Raw genomic sequence first — 20296 nt, 5'->3', positions numbered from 1 at the left:
TAAGACTCATTAAACTTTGAGAATACAAATACATCGGAGCTCACTATTTTCCTCAAGATGCTATTGTTACTATTATGCAGTCTTACGGAGAATCTATACAATAGGTTCCGTCTGAGAGAGTCGAAAGATGGAACATTGTTTGATACAAGCATCCCTCTAGCACTGCAATCCCGTGGTAGACTCAGGAGAATACGAAAGGCATTATTAAAAGCCACTCTTATATTGTGCATATTCTTTACACTATATTGCCACCATAACTGAGAACAATACATATTAGTGCAATACGAGCGAAACAACGAAACCTTCACCTGATTATTACAATGTGCAAAATTGCGAATCAGTGAATTTGCCTGGCCATAGAATTTACGCACTTGTCTCGTAATATCAGCGTCGTCTGTCAATTTTTCTGAGAACACATAACCTAGATATTTGTGTTGGGATGCAACATTTAAGATCTTACCCCCTAAATAAATTGGTGGGACCTTATCTATACCAAGACCAAATTTACGTGGAATGAAATACATGCATTCTGATTTTTTTGGATGAAAAACAATATCATGTTCGATACCGTATGTTTCACAGAGATACACTAAATTACGCAGCCCACCGACTGATGGGCACATTAAAGCAATATCATCTGCATACATGAGATGATTAACAATAAGACCGCCGATGTTACAACCTTTTTTTAAAGTTTTCAAACGAAGACTCAAATCATCCATATAAATATTAAATAAATATGGAGATAAAATACTGCCTTGACGGACACCATTTTTCACAGTAAAAAGTGAGGAAAAAGTGAGTGAAATATATGTTCAAAGTTTGTTTTTACTAAAGTAGTGATTATAAACAGTCCTGCATGCATTTTATTGTCCGTTCACTCTTACTTCGGTGGAAGGTTATGGATGTGACCTTTTAAACGAATTTGTTTCAGAAAGATTTTTGTCGCTATTTTTCATCAAATGCTATTATTTACACCACTCAGACGCTTCAGGGCTCCGTCTTTATTTCAAATTCCATGTTGCTGGTTAAATATAAGATATTTCTATCTATTTATTTCAATATCCAATTCAGCTTTATAAGAGGTTTGTGTCCAAATATTATTAGCGTCCTTTCTCTGTATACATACTGTGCATATTGTATTTTTAGCTCCGCTGTCAGCGACGCGGAGCTTATCAAATAGGTTGATTTTCCGTCGTCGTCCGTCGTCCGTCGTCGTCCGTCGTCCGTCGTCGTCCGTCGTCGTCCGTCAACAATTGCTTTTTCCTCTGAAACTGCAAGTCCAATTGCTTTGAAATTTTATATGCAGCTCACTTGGGGTGACATTTCTTAAGTTTGTTCAAATCGTGGTGAAATTTGCATATTTGTATTTTTGGGGCATTTTTTGGTGTTTTTGGTAAAAAAAACTTCTTCTCTGAAACCGCTTGTCCGATTGCTTTGAAATTGATATGCAGTTTACTTAGGGTGGCTTCAGTCAGATTTGTTCAAATCGTGGTGAAATTTGCATATTTGTATTTTTAAGGCAATTTTTGTCATTTTTGGTAAAAAAACCTTTAAAAATTTTCTTCTTCAAAACTACCGGTCAGATAGCTTTGATATTTGGTACATATGTCCCTAGGGATGATGTATTTCAGATTTGTTCAAATTGTGCAGAAATATTCAGATTTGCATTTTAAGGCAATTTTTGCCATTTTTGGTCAAAAATGTATTTCTCTAAAAGTACTGGTCTGATAGTTTTGAAATTTGGTATACTGGTTTCTATAGATGAACTAAGTAATATGTATTGAATTTCTGATGAAATCTGTGATTTTGTATTTTTGGGGCAATTTTTGCCACTTTTGGTCAAAAAATGTGTATTTCCAAAACTACTCATCTGATAGCTTTGCAATGTAGTATACAGGTTCCTACAGATCACCTTAATGTTATTTATTGAAATTCTGATGAAATCTGTAATTTTGTATTTTTTGGGCAATTTTTGCCATTTTTGGTCAAAAAATGCGTATTTCCAAAACTGCTCATTTGATAGCTTTGAAAGTTGGTATTTAGATTTCAATGGATGAACTAAATAATATTTATTGAAATTATGATGAAATCTGCAATTTTGAATTTTTGGGTCAATTTTTTCCATTTTTGGTTAAAAAATGTGTTTCTCAAAAAGTACTGGTCTAACAGCTTTGAAATTTGGTATACAGGTTTCTATAGATGAACTGAATTTGATCTTTTGAAATTATGATGAAATCTGCACATTTTATTTTTTGGGGCAATTGTTGCCATTTTTGGTCAGAAAATTTTATTCTCCAAAAAACTACTCATCAGATAGCTTTGGTTGACATGTTCTTAGGGATGATCTGATGTGATATATTCAAAGTATGATGAAATCTTCGATTGTGTATTTTTGCAGCTATTTTAGCCACTTTTTTCTGGCCACTGCATTGAGCTATCAAAGATTTCCACCTTCTTCATCAAAATGTGTCAAAAATAGTTATTCTCTACATAAACACAGCGGAGCTATATCGGCCGCTAGGTCGCTTGTTAATTTCTTTATGTTTATTTTTGTATTTCTGTTGACTTTGCATTGTTTGCTTGTCTGTTTGTACATTGTTTATTTCCTTGAGTCTTTTATCGGACCTTCAGGCCCGTGGAGCCGTCAAAACAGATAAATAAATAAATAAATAAATAAATAAACAAATAAATAAATGAATAAAATTAATGTACGACAAGACGATATGGCATAAACTTGCGCCTCGTCTGTAGAAAAAAAAATATTGCATTCACAAACACCTCTGAAGGGGACGGGAGATTGATAAAAGAGTTTTTAGATGTTTTTTTTCAAATACCCCTTAAAGGTATGGCAATCGATCCCAGGGCCTAGGAGTGGCACATGTAAAGCAGTGTGTATCTTTGCTTCAGAGGCGGAATAAACTATGAGTGTATCTATTTCATCCAGGAAATCTTAATCCCGACTGCTATGTGTGTACGCAACATAGAGCCAGTCGACGTTAGGGACACAAAAAACAACACGAGGAACAAACAGGCAGTGGTTTTGAACAAAATCAATGTACCCGGTACTTCATCAGTGTCTTTAACTCAGCGCTTTGAACATAGTTCGTAACAAGGAGCATTGGATAGCACGTTGGACGTGTAGACCTATAACAGCCACTCATGTAGTTTGTGCACAGTGAAGATTTTGCAGATCACAACTTTGACGGAAAATGGACAAACTTTCTACTGTAATTTTTACCTCCTTCGATTCAGCACAAAATTTTCTTATGGACTATTGATGCAGGATTACACTCGTTACGTGGTGGCAAATCCTAGTCGTATTGACGACTATACTGCGTAAACAGTCACTGAATAAACTTTGCACGCATTTACGAGCACTGAATATTTTTACCGTTTTTAATCTAAAGCCGTCCGTATACGCGTATGACGGTGACAAAAACAACACAAGGAATTTTGTCAAAAAAAATTGAGTTAAAACACCCAAATGCCGTACGATGATCATACAGAACTTTGAAGGTTTCTGGACTAAACGACCCCAAACCGACCGGACTCAGTCAACTGTACCAGGCCCGATGTCTACTCTATCAGCGTCAACTCAACCTTTCACTCCAGAAAACTTTACCATACAAACTCGGAATATACTAAATTTACCTTGAAAAAAATTCAGCTATGTATCGTATGGAAAAGATTTTACCGGGGCAACGGGGCAAATAAAAAACCAACAAACCCCAACAGAAACAATGGAATGATCATTAGTGTGCAAGGTCGCTGTATTATATGTCAGGGTAAAAATTTCTAGCTTTGAAATTACAAAAGACGAGGCAGAATGTGTTACTGCCGATACCACAGCTGACTCTATAACTTTCAGGTGCGTACATTGGTACATAACGTAATGTTGATAGCAAAGTATATACATTATAGTTCTGCGTCCAGTGATAAACACGATTCCCAATATACCACGGCTGTTGATTTGAGCTGCTGCCTTCGATCGAAAATTTTCAACACAAAGACATAATATCAATAATTTTGCGAGATTATAAGAGCCCGCTGTCTTCTTATACACAACGCGTAAAAATAGGTTATTCCTGTTGAGAAATTCGACAGCAAGTGAATTTCTTACTATCTTCCTCGCAATGATTTTTGCACCCGAGTCTATTTTATCACGGCCACTGAACCATTTCTGACGATTTTTACTAACAAAGAATCAGTTCACACTCATCGTGGGAACACATTGCAAAGACGTTCACAAAATTTTCATCACAGGAAAGATTACCGTAATCCCCGTTTCAAAGATGTAGGACATGTATAATGGGTCGTTTGTCTTGAAAAATGCCGAGCTGCAGCCTCTAAATACCGGTACAAAATGCTTTTTCTTCTGATCAACTTCCCGACAACTTTACAAGCACACTCCGGTCGTCACATGACGGTTGTAACCGTACACCGTGCTGCCGCGAATGGGGAATAAAAAAGAGTTTAAATCAAAAGTAAAAAAATATAGAAAAAATATCGATATTCAAGTAATGTAAAGAAGAGTAATTTTGATAGGTTCAATTTATTGTATATTATAAAAAATGCCCAGGCCACTCGGAACAGCGTAAGATTATGATCTAAGTTGTTCGAATTAATACTACACTCACACTGTAGGGTAAAATTGGTCTCAGATCGTGATATACTGCTTCCGCCAAGCGAACCTTCTTAGGCTAAAGACGGTAAAATGACCATACATGTAATTATTGTTGCTAGTCTCTGTAAATTTTGCCGACTATTCGTAAATAGTTGTCAAATTTCTTGAGTTTGTCCGAAACTGTTTCAGTGAATGACATAAGTTTCAAGACACGTGGGTGCGAACGCAATATCGATATCGGGATAGTAAAGTCAGTTACGGGCAATCGAGGAAGAACAGAAGAGTCTATTAATTAGCAAATTAATAATAAATGAACACCGGGTTACCGTGCATCTTGAAAGTAAAAAAAAAAGGTAATGTTGTGCTCTGGTTGGGAAAGAAACATTGATAAAGATTTCAAACAAACGTCAGATAATATGAGAGCAATTTAGTAAAAAAACAAGCTTAGGAAAACGTATAGAGAAGGACAACATAACGGCGATCTTCAGACCTTTCATCATGTTTCAGTCTGAACGGTCACCATTTGATGCTATAGTCTGTAGCAAGTGTCTCTTTTTGGATAACTCCAACAGAGATGAATGGATCGCGATTTAGTTTCATTGCCCCGACCCGACCGGAAATAATGCAGCTCATGGGCACCTGTATAATCGTCGCATGAACCATGGATGTTTTTTACATCCATGCATGAACGTATCCAAAGGCCGGCCACTGCATAAGCCTTTGTCCGTGCATCGCAAGCAAACAACGGTTTTGGACATCACGAGAGCAATTTTTCGCCGTCTGTGAGCGGTTGAGTGATTTGGGTAGCCAATGGAGCTACTACTTTGGTAGCTCCATGCGTAGGCATAGAACGGAGTCGAATTGATTTCGGCGGAAAGTAGTTAGGAAAGTAGCTATTCGTGCTCAATCCAAAATGGGTCCGGTTATGTCCATGTAACCGTTGGTCAAGTATTTTGCTCAGTATATAGTAAGAATCGTTTATTCATTGTTGACATCGAAATCGATCCGATGTACACAACAAATGTTTGATCGTTTGCACCTTTGCGCGTACCCTCGTGATTGGCAGCTGTTTGAATGCTTTCATCTATTGTTCTTTGGACGCTTCGAACACAGCATCGAAGCAGTTTTGGCATCAAAAAGCAACTTAAAATGGAAAAAAACTGAAAGCATTCGGCAACAAGGTGATTCCACAAGTATTCACAAACGTAACATGTTGGAACAGTGCTTCAATTTACACCATGGTTCTTGAAAGCTCCAGATTTTCAGGAGCATTCGTCGAAGCTGCTACCATGTGCCACTCATGTTGGATTATGAATGCCCAGGGAGATAGGGGGTATTTATAGCCTCCCCCTGCCTTTAACAGACTCACAATGCATTCAAGCTCATCCCCTACTTTCCTGCAATTACTTTGAAATCCCCCTCGAGGGAAGGCAAAATGTCGCCGATATAGTGCTTCTTCCGAACATATCAAATCATGATATATGGGAGTCTATATGGCAAACTTTTAAAATGTTTTCCATAATAAAACATGCTTTATCTCCACATTTATGTGTGTGATATTCATGTCAATGTGCTTTGCTTGTATGGCTGGTCAAAAGTGTATGTCTGTAAAAATGTTCATCGATAATGTTGATACACTTCATATAGTAGTTTATTAGAAAACTGTGAACACTTTATATTTGGAATATAAAACTAGCTGTATCTTTTCATCTATAGACGTTTGATAACTACAAATCAGGAGCAAACGACAACTAGGCCCCAGAAACTAAGCAATACGCGACGCACTGTCACGTGCGCTGTAAAAAATTGGCAAATCCAGAGATGTTTTCAGAAAAAAGTATCTCAACTTGATCTACAAGTGCTCCATTTTATTTTGTGATTGATTATGATTAATGTTTGAGCTGTGAAGTTACGATACTTTGAGTTGTTAATCTTATTTTTCATATTCACGGGCATGTAACCAAACCATTACTGTGTATTTGTGGTGGTCAGTCACGTGGTTCAGCTCGCCCAATCAAAATGCGACGGGCAGGGCATGGTAATATAATGTCAAGTAACACATCATAAATACGTACCAAGGCAGTTTGAGAAGAGTGGTTCTTACGGAAACCAGACTATGTATCGTGAAGGATACCCTTATGGTGCGTTCACAAAAGATTGTTAAGGTGGCTTGAGGAATTCAGGGGGCATTCGAAAATTTTGGGTAGTAGTGGGGGACTTGAAAATTTTTTGGTTCCCTTTTATGCTTATCATTTTCCAATTCTAAGTATTTGTAGGTAATTCAATGAAAAATGTATACCATTTTTAAGTGAACCAATTGTTGTAATGTTTTGTAATAATTTTAAAAATCTAGAAACATTTTGCCATATTTCATTACTTTTATTTTGAAAAAATCTAAACTTGAGCCCAGTAACAGGGCAGAAGCTGCAACTGTTGATGATTTTACAAAATTTCTATGCAATGTAATGTTCTGTAGATCATTTTCTCACACCCTTGAGTTTAAATAAACTAGAACATTCTTAGGACAGTCATTCCTGGGCATTCAAACAAGTCACAGATTGAGATGGTTTTAGAGCAGTGATGTTTTCTTATATAACTATTAGTATAAAACCTTGGGCAGCGTGGTTTAGTCAGACAATTTTTGGGATCCTGTCACAGACGTGTTACTTCAGGACTTTGGAAACTCCAGCAGTATAGTTTTCAAGACTTTGTTTCATTGCCATGCTGGATTTATACTGAACCATGATAGACTTTGCACTCAAGCCTTCAAGCAAGCCAAAAGACTGTCCACTTTGTTTCACTGCCACGCTGGATTTATACTGTACGACTTTGCACTGCCGTGGACTTTGCACTCAAGTCTTCAAGCAAGCAAAAGGACTCTTTACTTTTTCTCACTGCCACGCTGGACTTAGACTTGGCACTACCGATGACTTTGCGATCAAGTCTTCAAGTAAGTCAAAGGACGATACACTTTGTCTCACTGTATGGCTCGATTCCGGAGTGTTATGTCGACCCAGCTGAGATAAGTAGCCTGTAGACTTTTACAGTTTGTAATTTATCCCCTTAGGGAGCCGTCATTATTTACAGCCTGGGGGGGTCGGAGGAATTGCTTTAGAAACTCCAAAATTTCTAGTGACCCCCCTGTCAACCATGACGTGTTTGAGCTGAGCTAGCCTAGCACAAATAAAAGAGAAATAAGTAACGACTAAATGGAATACTGTGTGTCGTTTGAAGATATTCAGGTCAGATTACTTAATTAGTATCATAGAACTCTAACTCAATTAGCAACAGAGTCACAACTGGGTAGTTTTCATCAGAATTTACCACCACTGCAGTAAGCAGAAATGGCACCTACATAGACGTTAACGAGTATTCTATTAAAGTTCAAAGATCAAATGAGAAAATATATGACAATTTAGATATTATTCATATGGACTGTGACATAGATGCTTTTGCGCAGGAAAATTAGGGTTAGTCACTCTTTTTCTTGCAAACACTTTTGCAGGGTTACAGTCCTGTATGGAGGGACGGCGGTCATGCATTTTTCCAGCTTGAGTCATTTCACGAAGATTTTGACACATCGGTTATCATTTCCCTAATGGTTATTTAAAGGTTCAAGTTGAAAATTTCAGTTAGTATTGATAACGCAACATAGTATTCCTAATAGTATGTCTTCTGTTTAGAGGCCTCTAGAAATGAAGATCTTCATTGGCTAAAGAGGCACTCCCACTTGGTAACATTTTTAAAACACATTTTTTTAATGCCAACGGTTGATATTTGACGTGGCGACTGCGCGCGCATCGCGAGATATCGATAAAACTATGTCACTTCCCGAGCGTAATTTTCACATCCTGAAGTTTTACGATCGTTTCTGATTTTGACCCAAAATCCTCCGAAGGTTTGTTGTTGTGTTGATTGACGATATTCTAGGGAGTCTACACTAAGTTCGACTGACGCAATTAATCTACTTCTTACTGCAAAGACTTCATATACAGCATTATGCCTTTACCTCACTTAAGTTTTTTAAAAGTTCTCCTCAGTTTTTGGCGTTTTCATTATTCTAAATCAGTTGCATTATATTTTTAACCAATACCACATAAACATCTGTTTTCACGTGTGAAATATTAACCGCCTCTAATGACTACATTTTGTCGTCTGCCACACAATAGGTGTGGTTCGCCGCGAGCGTGGTATGAGTCGATGCACACCACGCGGCAGACGCTATGTATCAACCGCACGTAACTGTGCTAGTCACCTATGCGAATTCTGGTGGAATCAGCAAAATTGTTTTTTGTTTTTTCAGTAAGACTCAGCTTTCTCCCACGGGGCATGACCGATGACCGACGCGAATAGTACTGTAGCGTACAGCAGCGTAAGCGTAGACTCGCACTCCCTAGCTTAGTTGACAATGGCCCAGTGCCAAACGTTCGATGTTCGGAAGCTGAATTTAGGTGGGCCGTCGGAATTCAAACTTTTTACTTTTTTGAAGACATGTTTTTATCGACATCTCGCAATCCTCGCGCAGTCGCCACGTAAAATATCGACCTTTGGCATTAAAAATGTGCTTTAAAATGTTACCAAGTGGAAGTGCCACTTTACGATGAACATTTGACTTCAAACGGCACATGTACCGTACTCAACTGATTATGGTCTCCTGTCCGTGTATAAGCCATTACCACAAGCTTTTGAAAATAATTTACATTCCTTTATAGGCCCATACCGTTGTGCCCTAGTGCAAGGACTTCAAATATAAAATTAATGATAATATGACCAGAGTACTACCCCTTATTTTGGCAAAGACGAAGAGAAAGGTGGTGGTGTACCATTATCTATACCAACTACAGATCGAATTTAACGGGAGTGAATAACTATATGACATATAAAGTGAACAAAACACCATACTGTATATGTCCTATTATTCTCCTTTCTCACTCTAAGGGACTCCATCCGAGTATGGTACTGTTTACGGAACGATTTTAGCCCAAAGGTTATCATCTATAAATTGTTATTTAAAGTTTTTTTTTGACCTTAAGCTTCCGGTTGTCATAAATGACACTGTGCACTTTTTTATATTTTTTTAAAGTCCACAACAAATAAAACTGTTTATCACATGCAAAAGCAAAGTTTGTCGACTCTGGACAGAAAATACCGGGATTTATATTCTGGTCCCTCTACGTCACAACAACCTGCGTCAAGGTCATCAAGTTTTGTGTATCGGAACTTGTTTTATGTCGATCGTCGATGCTCTCGTCAACATAAACAAACAATATGGCGGCCCGTATTTCTCCAGCGATCAAATTTCGTTTGACGCAAAAATTTGTAGAAATTAGTTATAATCATTTAAAGTCTGACAAACATACACCAATTTAGCAAATATTAAGTCCTTTTGTGTAAGTTATGTTGGAAAATGGGGATCGTATCAATATGGACCCCCACCGTTACCTGACATTTCGGCGCATAGAGTACTTTCATAAAGCAGAACATGTAACTGTTTCAACTGATAGGCCCGCGACACGTTAAACCACAAAAAAGTGTGTAATTAAATCAATATTTCCATAGACTATGACATCGGTAATTCTAAAGACGAAAACACAAGAATGTAACGCTCGTAGCTTTCGAAGGAATTACGTGAATAATCTTAGGAAACAATGTACTCGACTCTGGTCGCATTACAGTGAGTTCCGTAAGCATTGCAATCATGGAACTGCATACTGTCGGGCGCGTGGTTGAGATTAATTTGATTTTTGTTTTCAAAAACTATGTCCAACTTTGTCCGAGTTATCACAAAATTGGATGGGATCAAGCTATATTACCAGCAAAAGCAAAACGATGGCAGCAGTGGTTGTCAGACTTGAAGCAGCTAGAGAAATTCAAAGTGGAAAGATGTTACAAACCAGCAGAATTTGGAGAGGTGAAATCATACCAACTACACGTACACAATTTTTCTGATGCTAGCGAGAAGGGATATGGTACAGTGACCTATCTACGCATTACCAATGCACAGGGACAAGTACACTGCTGTTTTGTCATGGGAAAATCTAGAGTCTCTCCGTTGAAGAAAACCACAATTCCAAGAATGGAACTCACTGCAGCAGCACTTGCTGTCCGTATCAACAGAAGATTGCAGCAAGAGTTAGACTACCCCATAGATGAAACTTTATTTTGGACAGACAGTATGTCGATTCTCAGGTACTGTGCTAATGAGACAACACGCTTCAAGACATTCGTTGCAAATCGTGTAACTGTGATTCGTTAGGCTCTGAAACAGCACACTTGAGATATATAAACACATAACTTTAGAGTGTAGATACCAAATCCAATCTTGCAGATTATGTGTCAAGAGATCTGACAGCAAATGAACTCCTACAAAATAGGATATGCGCCAAGGGACCAGCGTTCCTATGGAACCATGAAGATGAATGGCCTATGTTTGAAATCGTGCATAACTTCGCAAACGTACGTGTTGTATGAGGTCATGTAGCATTTGCTCCGTACACAAACGTTGTCAGTGCTGCGCTCGCTCACGCGACTGACGACTAGAATTGATTGACAACTCATCCACAGCGTATTGATTTTAATCGTAAAGTTGTTGAGACGTTAAAAATAAATTGTTGTGGAAAAGTTCATTTATTTTCAAAAAAAAAAAAAAAAAAAAAAATGAATTCGTGGCTTGTGCATGAGATAAGTATATTATTCTCTAATATTTTTCTTTGTTAGGCGAAGGAAAATGCGAGTGACCTTATGGCCGTGTCACCACAAGTCTTCCTCGTGGTGAGACGGTCATTACGTCACGAATAAGGAAACATCATTACTTACGGCCTGGGCCACTCAAAAATTGAAAGCAGCATTGGAGTGCTCGAAATGAGGAGAGGAAGAAGGGGGGGGGGGTTATCAATTTTTTAAAAAATGCGCTTAAACATTTGAATTAAGGTGAAGTGAAGTTATGAAATAGAAAAAATAGAAAAAATAAAAACAAAATGGTACAATTTTATAAAAAATAGTACAATTTTACATATATATATTCTGAGTATATTGACTATTATTACCAAAGGAATAATTGTTCTGTATTTCATGATAAAAAAAAAAATTATCACGCAAAACATCCGCTGTCTATTCTTTAAAGTATTGATTATTGAGGAGAATGTGTAAAGAAAGCGAATTCCTCAATAACAAATCCAAAAAATGTCACCATCCAAAAATAATTTAGCTATAGAGTTTATTTGTGTCTTTCTACTAAATATAAATTTAATCTCTACATTATTTTTTTTTCTGTGTTATTTTCTTTGTCCTCTTCAAAATAAGTTTTGGCAATCTCATTTATAGTCCCATTTTGAGAAACCAAGTGATGCTGTAAAAAATACACGCATTTTATGCATACAATGATTATTTGATAATGTATCTTCTACACTTTGTCATGTAAGATATAAAGCAAATCAAAAATTTAACAGAACACAATTTGCTGATGATACCAATCTATTTACGATTTTGGAAGGCAATGACCTCAATCTAGCGTACATTAATTCAGACTTCCAAAATTTCTGTGATTGGTGCCATGCTAACAAGCTGACTGTCAGTGTTGAAAAGACAAACTTCATGATCTTTAAACATCGAGAAGAAAGGTAAATGTGCATGGCAGGGTGGAAATTGACGGATGTCCCATAGAAAGTGTTCAGTCAGCAATTTACCTTGGGTTTCACTTGATGAGAACCTTACATGGAAGTCTCATGTCCAAAAAGTTGTAAAGGCTATAGCCCCCAAAATTGGCCTAATTTCTCAGTTAAGGCATTATGTACCAAGACATATCCTTCTTTTGTTATATAATTCACTTATTCTACCACATATTACATACTGTATTGGAATATAGGGCAACACATTTAATTCATATCTAGAGCCAATACTCCTGTTACAAAAGAAACTTGTCCGTCTGATTACATTTTCTGACTTGCGCGCTTCCTCTCCCATTTTCACTGCAGCCCAAAAGCTCCCCATTTTGTCCAATGAAAGCGTCCCCAACTCTCTGCCACACACGCGAAGTACGCGTACAGAGGGTCGAATCCACCTTTCACGTCATGTTAAAAATTTCGCCGAATTTCCTCACTGCAAAGGTAAATATTTATGAAAGAATTGCAGATTCCATTTCCCATGCCTGTTGCCCTTTCCATTATAGTATTTTCGCAAGAATTTGAAGGAGTAATTCCAAAAATACCCAAGCGATAATAGTCATGTGCAAAAATAGGTGAAAACACAGTCAACAGCCAAATGATCGTTAACTCGTCATCTCAGAAAAACAAGAGAGAAACGAAAAAATAAAATCATAGACTTTTAGTTAACCTTCAAGAGATGTGTAATCTGAAATATCGTAAGAAATACAGTGAAATGAAAAGTTAAGTCAGCGGGTTTTTCAGATGTATTTTTCATTTTACGATGTGGCGAATAAGCTCGATTTCCCATAGAAAACAATGGCGTCTAATGTACCGAACAGGTTGTACACTTCTCTCAGGTTCAAATTTTTCAAATCTGAACCAATGATGGTGAAAAGCGGCACGGTGATCCTTTGATTGATATACAAAATTCCTGTGGTTTTAGATTTTTGAATTTCTTCACGAAACTTGTTTTATTTGCATTTTATTTATTCCGATCACTGAAATATACTCTTGCCCAGAATAAAATGGCGATCTGACGGCATTTACATACACAGAAAAAGGATCTCAAATTGACGCATCGTAATCAGTAAGCGTTCCTTAAGTTGCACAGACCAAATACCTGTAAAGTTGTCGTAATTTACACAAAATTTTAGCGAATATGAACTATGAAAATTCCGGTAAACTGAAAAATAACACAGAACGGAGGCAAACGAACGCAGGGTCTCCACTGCAATCGTGCAGTGAACGTTATCGATCGATATTCTTTTGTCGGAAATTCATACATTGTTGTGTTGCATACTCGCCGGTCGTTCCCGGCTCACAGTGGCGGCAAACTAGGCCAAAGCGCGCCAAAATACACTGAAACGTAAAAGTATCACAAAAACTGAAAAAAGTGTCGTCAATTTCATTTAAGTACAAGAAACCAACTGAAACCTTGATGTGATTGTAAATAAGTCAAAATATACGGTTATTTAGGAAATATTCATGGCGTGACCTGAATTACAGGAGCAGCACCCAAGCAGATTTCGATCGATAATCTATTGAAAATAAATTGATACAATGTTTGCCGTTGTCAATAGCGACCGGCCGATAGCGCTATGCGGTAGGAATTATGCTTCGTGGAGTACTGGACACTCAGATGATCTACACCAAGATATACATCATAACCTAAATCCAATCCTAAATCCATCATAACCTTAATCCAATTCCCCATGATTATACCACCCGCTTCGCTTCTCTTGACACTTTTTCTATTCCTAAAGTTCATTTGACACAGAGTAAACACAACTTTACGTATGCTGCAACACTTCATTGGATTTCAGAAAGAAGATTATTTGCAGCTGCTATAAAGGCGTACACTATGGGCAAAAAGGGCCCTAAATTGTTCAGTACAGCGCCCCCCCCCCCCCCCGCCGGACAACGCTTTGGGCTGGTTGCTAGTGACGACAGCAAACATTGTATCAATTTCATTTCAATAAAATACGATCGAAATCTGCTCGCCTGTCGCTCGTAATTTCAGGTTACGCCATGAATTTTTCCATGACAGCCCGTATATATTGACTTATGTACCATAAAATCAACGTATCGATTGTTTTCTTCCACTCAAATTGAATCGAAGACAATTTGTTTAGTTTTGGTGATACTTTTATGTCTCGGCATATTTTGGCGCTCTTTGGACAAGTTTGGCGCCATGCGATCCGCAGGTATGCAACACAACATTGTAACAATTCGCAACAAAAGAATATCGATTGATAACGTTCACTACACGTTCACAGTGGAGACTCTACACCAGTTCGCTTTCGTTTCGTGTTATTTTTACCAATTTACCGCGATATTTATGGTTCATATTCACCAAAATTTTGTATAAAAGACAACAACCTGACAGTATTTGATCTGTACAATTTAGGAGACACTTGCTGATTAATTTGCGTCAATTTCAGACCCTTGTTCTGCACATGTAAACGCCGTCAGATCGCCATATTGTTGACGGCAACAGTATATTTCAGTGATCAGAATAAATAGAATGGTAATAAAAAAAATTAACGAAGAAATTCAAAAATCTAAAACGATACGATTTTTCCTTATTAGTAAGAGGATCATTGTACCAATTTTCATTATCATTGGTTCAGAATTGAAAAATTTGAACCGGCGAGAAGTTTGCAATGTGTTCGGTCGATCGGACGCGCATAAACGCCATTGTTATCTATGAGAATCGAGATTATTCGGCACATCGTAAAATGAAAAATAAATCTGAAAAAACCCGTCGGACCAACTTTTTCATTTTGCTGTTATTTCTCACAATATTTGAGATTAAGCATCTCATGAAGGTTCACTAAAACTCTATGCTTTTAGATTTTTGAATTTTCACTCTTATTTTTCTGAAATGACGAGTTTACGATCGTTTGTGCTGTTGGCCGTGTTTTCGCCTATTTTTACATATAGTATTTTCGCTTCGGTATTTTAAGAATTCCTTCCTGAAATTATTGCCGAAATATCATAATGGACAGAGGAACATATGGGGAAACGGAATCTGCATCTCTTTCCTGAATATTTAGCTGTGCGGCTAGGAAATTCGACGAAGTTTTCAACATTACGCGGAAGCTTGATTTGGCTCTCTTTACGCTCATTCAGCGTATGTGCGGCAAAAAATTGTCGCATGTTGAGTGAACAATATAGAGGCCATTTTGCCCACAGTGGTACTTGCTCATGTAATTTACTGTGTATTGTATTTTATTTTATTGAGTATTGTAATCTTCCTAATTTGCAGTTGACATTTAGTAAACTACTATTATGTTCGTTTAAAGGTTTCTCATACGCTTACACTTGAACTCGCTATAGTAAACATTTTTGTTAGGTTCGTGGATTTGACTGTCGAAATAGAACTATTTCCATGACCTCACCAGAAATGCTTTTTGAGTTTACTCCTTTTTTATGTACGATGTTTGTGATTTTCTCGAGAAACAAATTGCAATTACAATTACAATTACAATAATTACATAAAACCAGGTAAAACCTGCAAGTAGATGCCACTAACAGCAATACCGATTATGAAAAAGAAAGGTAGTGATAATGAGAATGGAATTGTTGTAAATATATTTAATGGCACCAGCGACACGACGGTGAAGAGCGACAGTGGTAATGATGATGTCGAACAGTCGTTGTGTACGGAGGTTGAAGGAGAGCTTGGTCATGGAGAAATGCTCCCAGCAGATACCATTATACGTGCACGGGCTCAATGACAACACTGAAGTGTTTGAATCCTTGCTTTGTATCACAAAAATGTTCTTTAATTGGCTTAAGTTTAATGACCGTTGTAACATTTACACTACCATAATGACATAATATCCCTCCAAATTTAACACTATTATATGGTTGGATACAAGTTGTTTGGTGAGCTTTTATATCTGTATTTTGTTGTGACTTAGAATTTAATGTTATTGGTTTTACCTATTCCATGGCCATGAGCACATGCATTTCCCTGTAGAAGCTTAGATTGAGGAAATAACTAACAAACACGGTTCGTTACGCTCGCCCTCTAGAGGCAGACTGCCCTGTATGGTGTACGTTTCACGTTTGATTCTTGTTGGATGCGTACTGCCTGTGGAAAGGTTGACTAACTCAAAGAAGCATCTGAACTTTCAGGAAATGACTATTCATTCTTGTGCTCATGTAAGTTTTCAGAATGTAGCCACAGGTACAAACACTCACACACATTCACAAACAAAAGAAAATCTTACCAGGTTTTTCATTGAATTCCTACCTTACATTTATTGCAGATGGAAATGCTAACAAATGACACAAAACAAAAGAAATCAGAAGTTCATCAACAGTTCTTTCACAGGATATCTCCCTTAGTCCATGGCATCTTCATAACAAAGTGTTGGCATATCCAACCATATATTGGGAACAGTTACTTTTGATCCAGTTGATTGTTCAGTGTCTTGGTTTACTTTCCGTGGACTACAAAAGGGCTAAAACAAAAAAAAGAAAAACAACAAAAGAAACATTAATGCAATCACATATTACTAGCACAGTACAGTAAGACAAAATGCCAAGAGAATAATCTGTTAGTCAGTATGTAATTGCAACTGCCTTGACATACCTTTCACAATTAGTCTTGCACATATCATTAAATGGAGTCCAGGTCACTAAGATATTTCAAATGCAGGTCCTTACACTTATATACCGGTAGTTGCAGGCCTTGGCAATTTTGGTTACTCTTTTGGGACCAATGTGGGTTTATGAGATTGGTGATGTAGAGTTGTCATCAGCATTGCTTTTTCTCAGCATCCGTTGCCACAAAGACATGTCGTCACTTCCAGCTACAAATAAGAAAATGCAATGGAATAAAAAGGAATGTAAAGGAAAAAGTCCCAGCGATTATGTTTGGTGATTTTGACTACATGTGACATGAAAACTAGTTTACTACTATATCTGTGAATCTAAATTACTTTTAGATGGGGGAGGACAACGCTACCAGTGACCCACAGCTACAGAAAGATAGGACTGAAAATATTGTATGCATGTTTTGTGTTGTAAGATTTCATGTAGAACTTCAATGAAATATTGTAAATCAACCATTGATTCGGATTTTGCCTTACAATATAATAAGAAAGCCAGCAAAATATTTACGGGTAACGTTGAACAAATGTCAAAATACATTAATGTCAAAATACATTAATGAAGACTTCAAAAGAAACTTAAGTGTCAAAGACAGAGACGTCCAGCATCGTCCAGCATGATCTTATAAATAGACGTATACTAAATTTCATGACATCAAACACATGTACAAACAATACTAGGTCAGAGTTTAAGAACTTAATTCTTACCCAACAATTCCTAAATGTATTGTTTTTTCATTGTTTTATATCGTACATCGAGGGAAATTTGTATACATATAAGCAAAAGTTTCACCCTGGCCACAGTCCCCGAGAGACTGTGCCCTAACCAAAGCAAGAGAGTGTCTCAAAGTATGTATTCCCCAGACATAGACACTATCAATACATGTTATCGGCATGAACAGATGAAGGCCACTGCTTTGTAATTGTATACACTGTTCACTCAACGTTCAACCTCGGGAGTTATTCAGACAATTGGACAGTGTTACTCGAGAATTGCACAGAACAAAAACAGATAAAATTCGTCGTTACGTTGCAGAGAAGGATAATCGAAAATTTACTTACCGAAATTCAAACGATCGCCTTGATCCTCAGGGTGTTACTAGTATATTATAAATGGTGACCATTGTTCAAAGCCGGTCTCCACACGTTGATCTTGACGACGATGACATGAAAATTAACGCGTCTTGAACATTGCCTATTAGATTGTACATTCATAGCTAGCGTATATGAAGCTGTAACGGCGATGTCCGACGGCAAATTTCAGTGAAATTTTGTCAAAAATCGAGTGAAAAACAGCAACAATTCACTCAGCAATTCAAAAGGGTCGTAACTGCTGTTCTGATATCAGATTTGTCGCTGAGATTTGACCTGTGACACGCCAATCTGACCAATCACAACGAAGTCTTCACATGATCTATGATGTCATCAGGCATGATACTATTACCCCGGCGAAATGTCAACTGTGGTAAACTATGGTCAACAAGGTTTTTGATGGTTTTTGATGTTCGACCATGAACTACCATGGTTGGCTGTGATATGAGACCATAGTAGGCATTCCAATACTATGGTCTACCACAGTTAACCACGGTCTATCATGGCTAACCTGTTTATGGATATCAGCTACCATGGTTGACCATGGTATATGATGACTGATTGTATTCATGACCGTGGTTACCGATGGTTAACTATGGTTGACCATGATATTTGATGACTCATGGTAGTTTAATATTGATGCCCAATTTTCTTGATGATCATATTGATAATAGGCTGTATGTATATACACTCCTATAATTTACATAGTTGAGTCTCTTGACATCATTCATAGCTGTTAGAGAGAATTAATGTCGTTGCCTGGGAAGCTTAGAACAATTTGCTGTATTCTTGTACATGTCAGCAGACTGTGGACAAATATTGAGCTGAATTTCTTGGAATTATTGACATGGAGGGCATGAAAGCACTGCTGCAATGGCAGGAAGTTAAGACTATCTCAGTCTCACTCAATGTTTGCCTCAAAACATGATATCAACATAGGCAAGGTCATAGGTCCATTGTCATTGGACCTTTGACCCTTTACCATGATGTCACATGTCATAAAGCAATGCATTTGATCAGCTCATTTGAAGCAGCCATCTTCAAAATTCACTTCAAATGGATTGTCTGTTCAGTGAACAACTGGAAAAGTAGCTGTGTTTTTAACATTGATTTTGGGAGAAATTCTGGATTCTTTTGCTCATCATACATTCAGGGAAACACTCAGAAGATGTTGGAGGATGATCTTTGATAGAATCTGAAGGGCTTGGCTGTTATTGCAGTGGACACTATAATGGAGGCTAAGTTTGCTGATCCTTAAGCGAGTCTATCAAGTTATAATGACACCAGTCAGGGATCACTGGTGTTTTGCAGAGTTTTGGTGAGGTTTAAACCAAGATTTTTTCCATTCTGACAATTTTCCATCAATGTTTGTTTCAAAAGCCATCAAATACCATTGGTCGGCGATCATGGTTGACCAAGGTTAGTAACATGGTCAACCACGTTTGATGCCCATGGTCAACCATGGTTAACCACGGTTAACTACCTTGGTTTACCATGGTTGACCATGGTTGGTGACCATGGACAACCATGGTAATTTGTGCCATTTAACAAACATGGTCGACTATGAACTACCAAGGTTGACCATGGTCATATGACCATGAACTAACATGGTAGTCCATGTTAGACCACTGACACTTTCGCCGGGTTAATAACTTCCAGTACAAAGTCCTCGCAATTGTGATCGCTGTACGCGTACGTACGTAACACAGCATGATTTGTAGTGGAAGTTTTTTAAATGTAATTCACTGAAAAGTTGCAGCTTTTGACGGACTATCCAAGCAAAAGTATATTGAGAGCACCAGTGGCTATGACCCGACATAGCCCCACACTATGTACTACTAGCAGTTAGCACAGCAGTCAATGGCGCCGCGGGCTAACCGTGCAAACCCTTCATAGGCACTATACTAGAACTATTTTACAGTGTGCCTTCCCAGAGATACCGGACTTCAATTTCGATGAAAACTGTGTTCTATACGACAGGCGTAAGATACAAAAAATCTAACATACCAGTTCAACAATTTCTTCGATTTTTGTTCGGAGCGTTTCTCTGGAGACACATACGTACGTGTACATGTCCATCGGCAGGTTGAGATGTCAATCATTTGTAAAGTGGATGGCAGAATACTACTAATAATTCCTTTGTCTTTCTAAGTCGGCGATTGAGTAACTATACTGATCATATGATGGCTTCGGAAAATAATTGTCGAAAGACACAAATAGAATGAGTGTTTTTTCCGACGCGGTGACTGACATGCCTGTTGGCTCATTATTACCCAAACTGTGGCAAAGTTCTTTCCCTTCATGGATTATGG

The 20296-nt window shown here is 37.7% G+C and overlaps 1 protein-coding gene and 2 long non-coding RNA genes across 4 annotated transcripts in view; 2 read left to right on the top strand and 1 right to left on the bottom strand.

Moving 5' to 3' along the window:
• LOC139130144 (uncharacterized) overlaps window positions 1–20296 on the top strand; it is a 483832-nt gene that overhangs the window by 157299 nt on the left and 306237 nt on the right. The window lies entirely within an intron of this gene.
• The window catches only part of LOC139126957 (uncharacterized), a 64335-nt gene that overhangs the window by 4673 nt on the left and 39366 nt on the right, over window positions 1–20296 (top strand). The gene's annotated exons all lie outside the window — the stretch shown is intronic.
• On the bottom strand, window positions 16513–18065 carry LOC139126949 (uncharacterized). The gene is made up of 3 exons (XR_011550878.1): window positions 17955–18065; window positions 16874–17093; window positions 16513–16742 (listed from the first exon to the last, which is right to left on the bottom strand). It is a non-coding gene; the product is annotated as an uncharacterized lncRNA (long non-coding RNA).

The sequence above is a fragment of the Ptychodera flava genome, chromosome 3 (assembly GCF_041260155.1).
Source record: "Ptychodera flava strain L36383 chromosome 3, AS_Pfla_20210202, whole genome shotgun sequence".
NCBI lineage: Eukaryota > Metazoa > Hemichordata > Enteropneusta > Ptychoderidae > Ptychodera > Ptychodera flava.
Note: the sequence above shows the minus strand (reverse complement) of the source record. Positions and strands in the feature narration are given on the sequence as shown.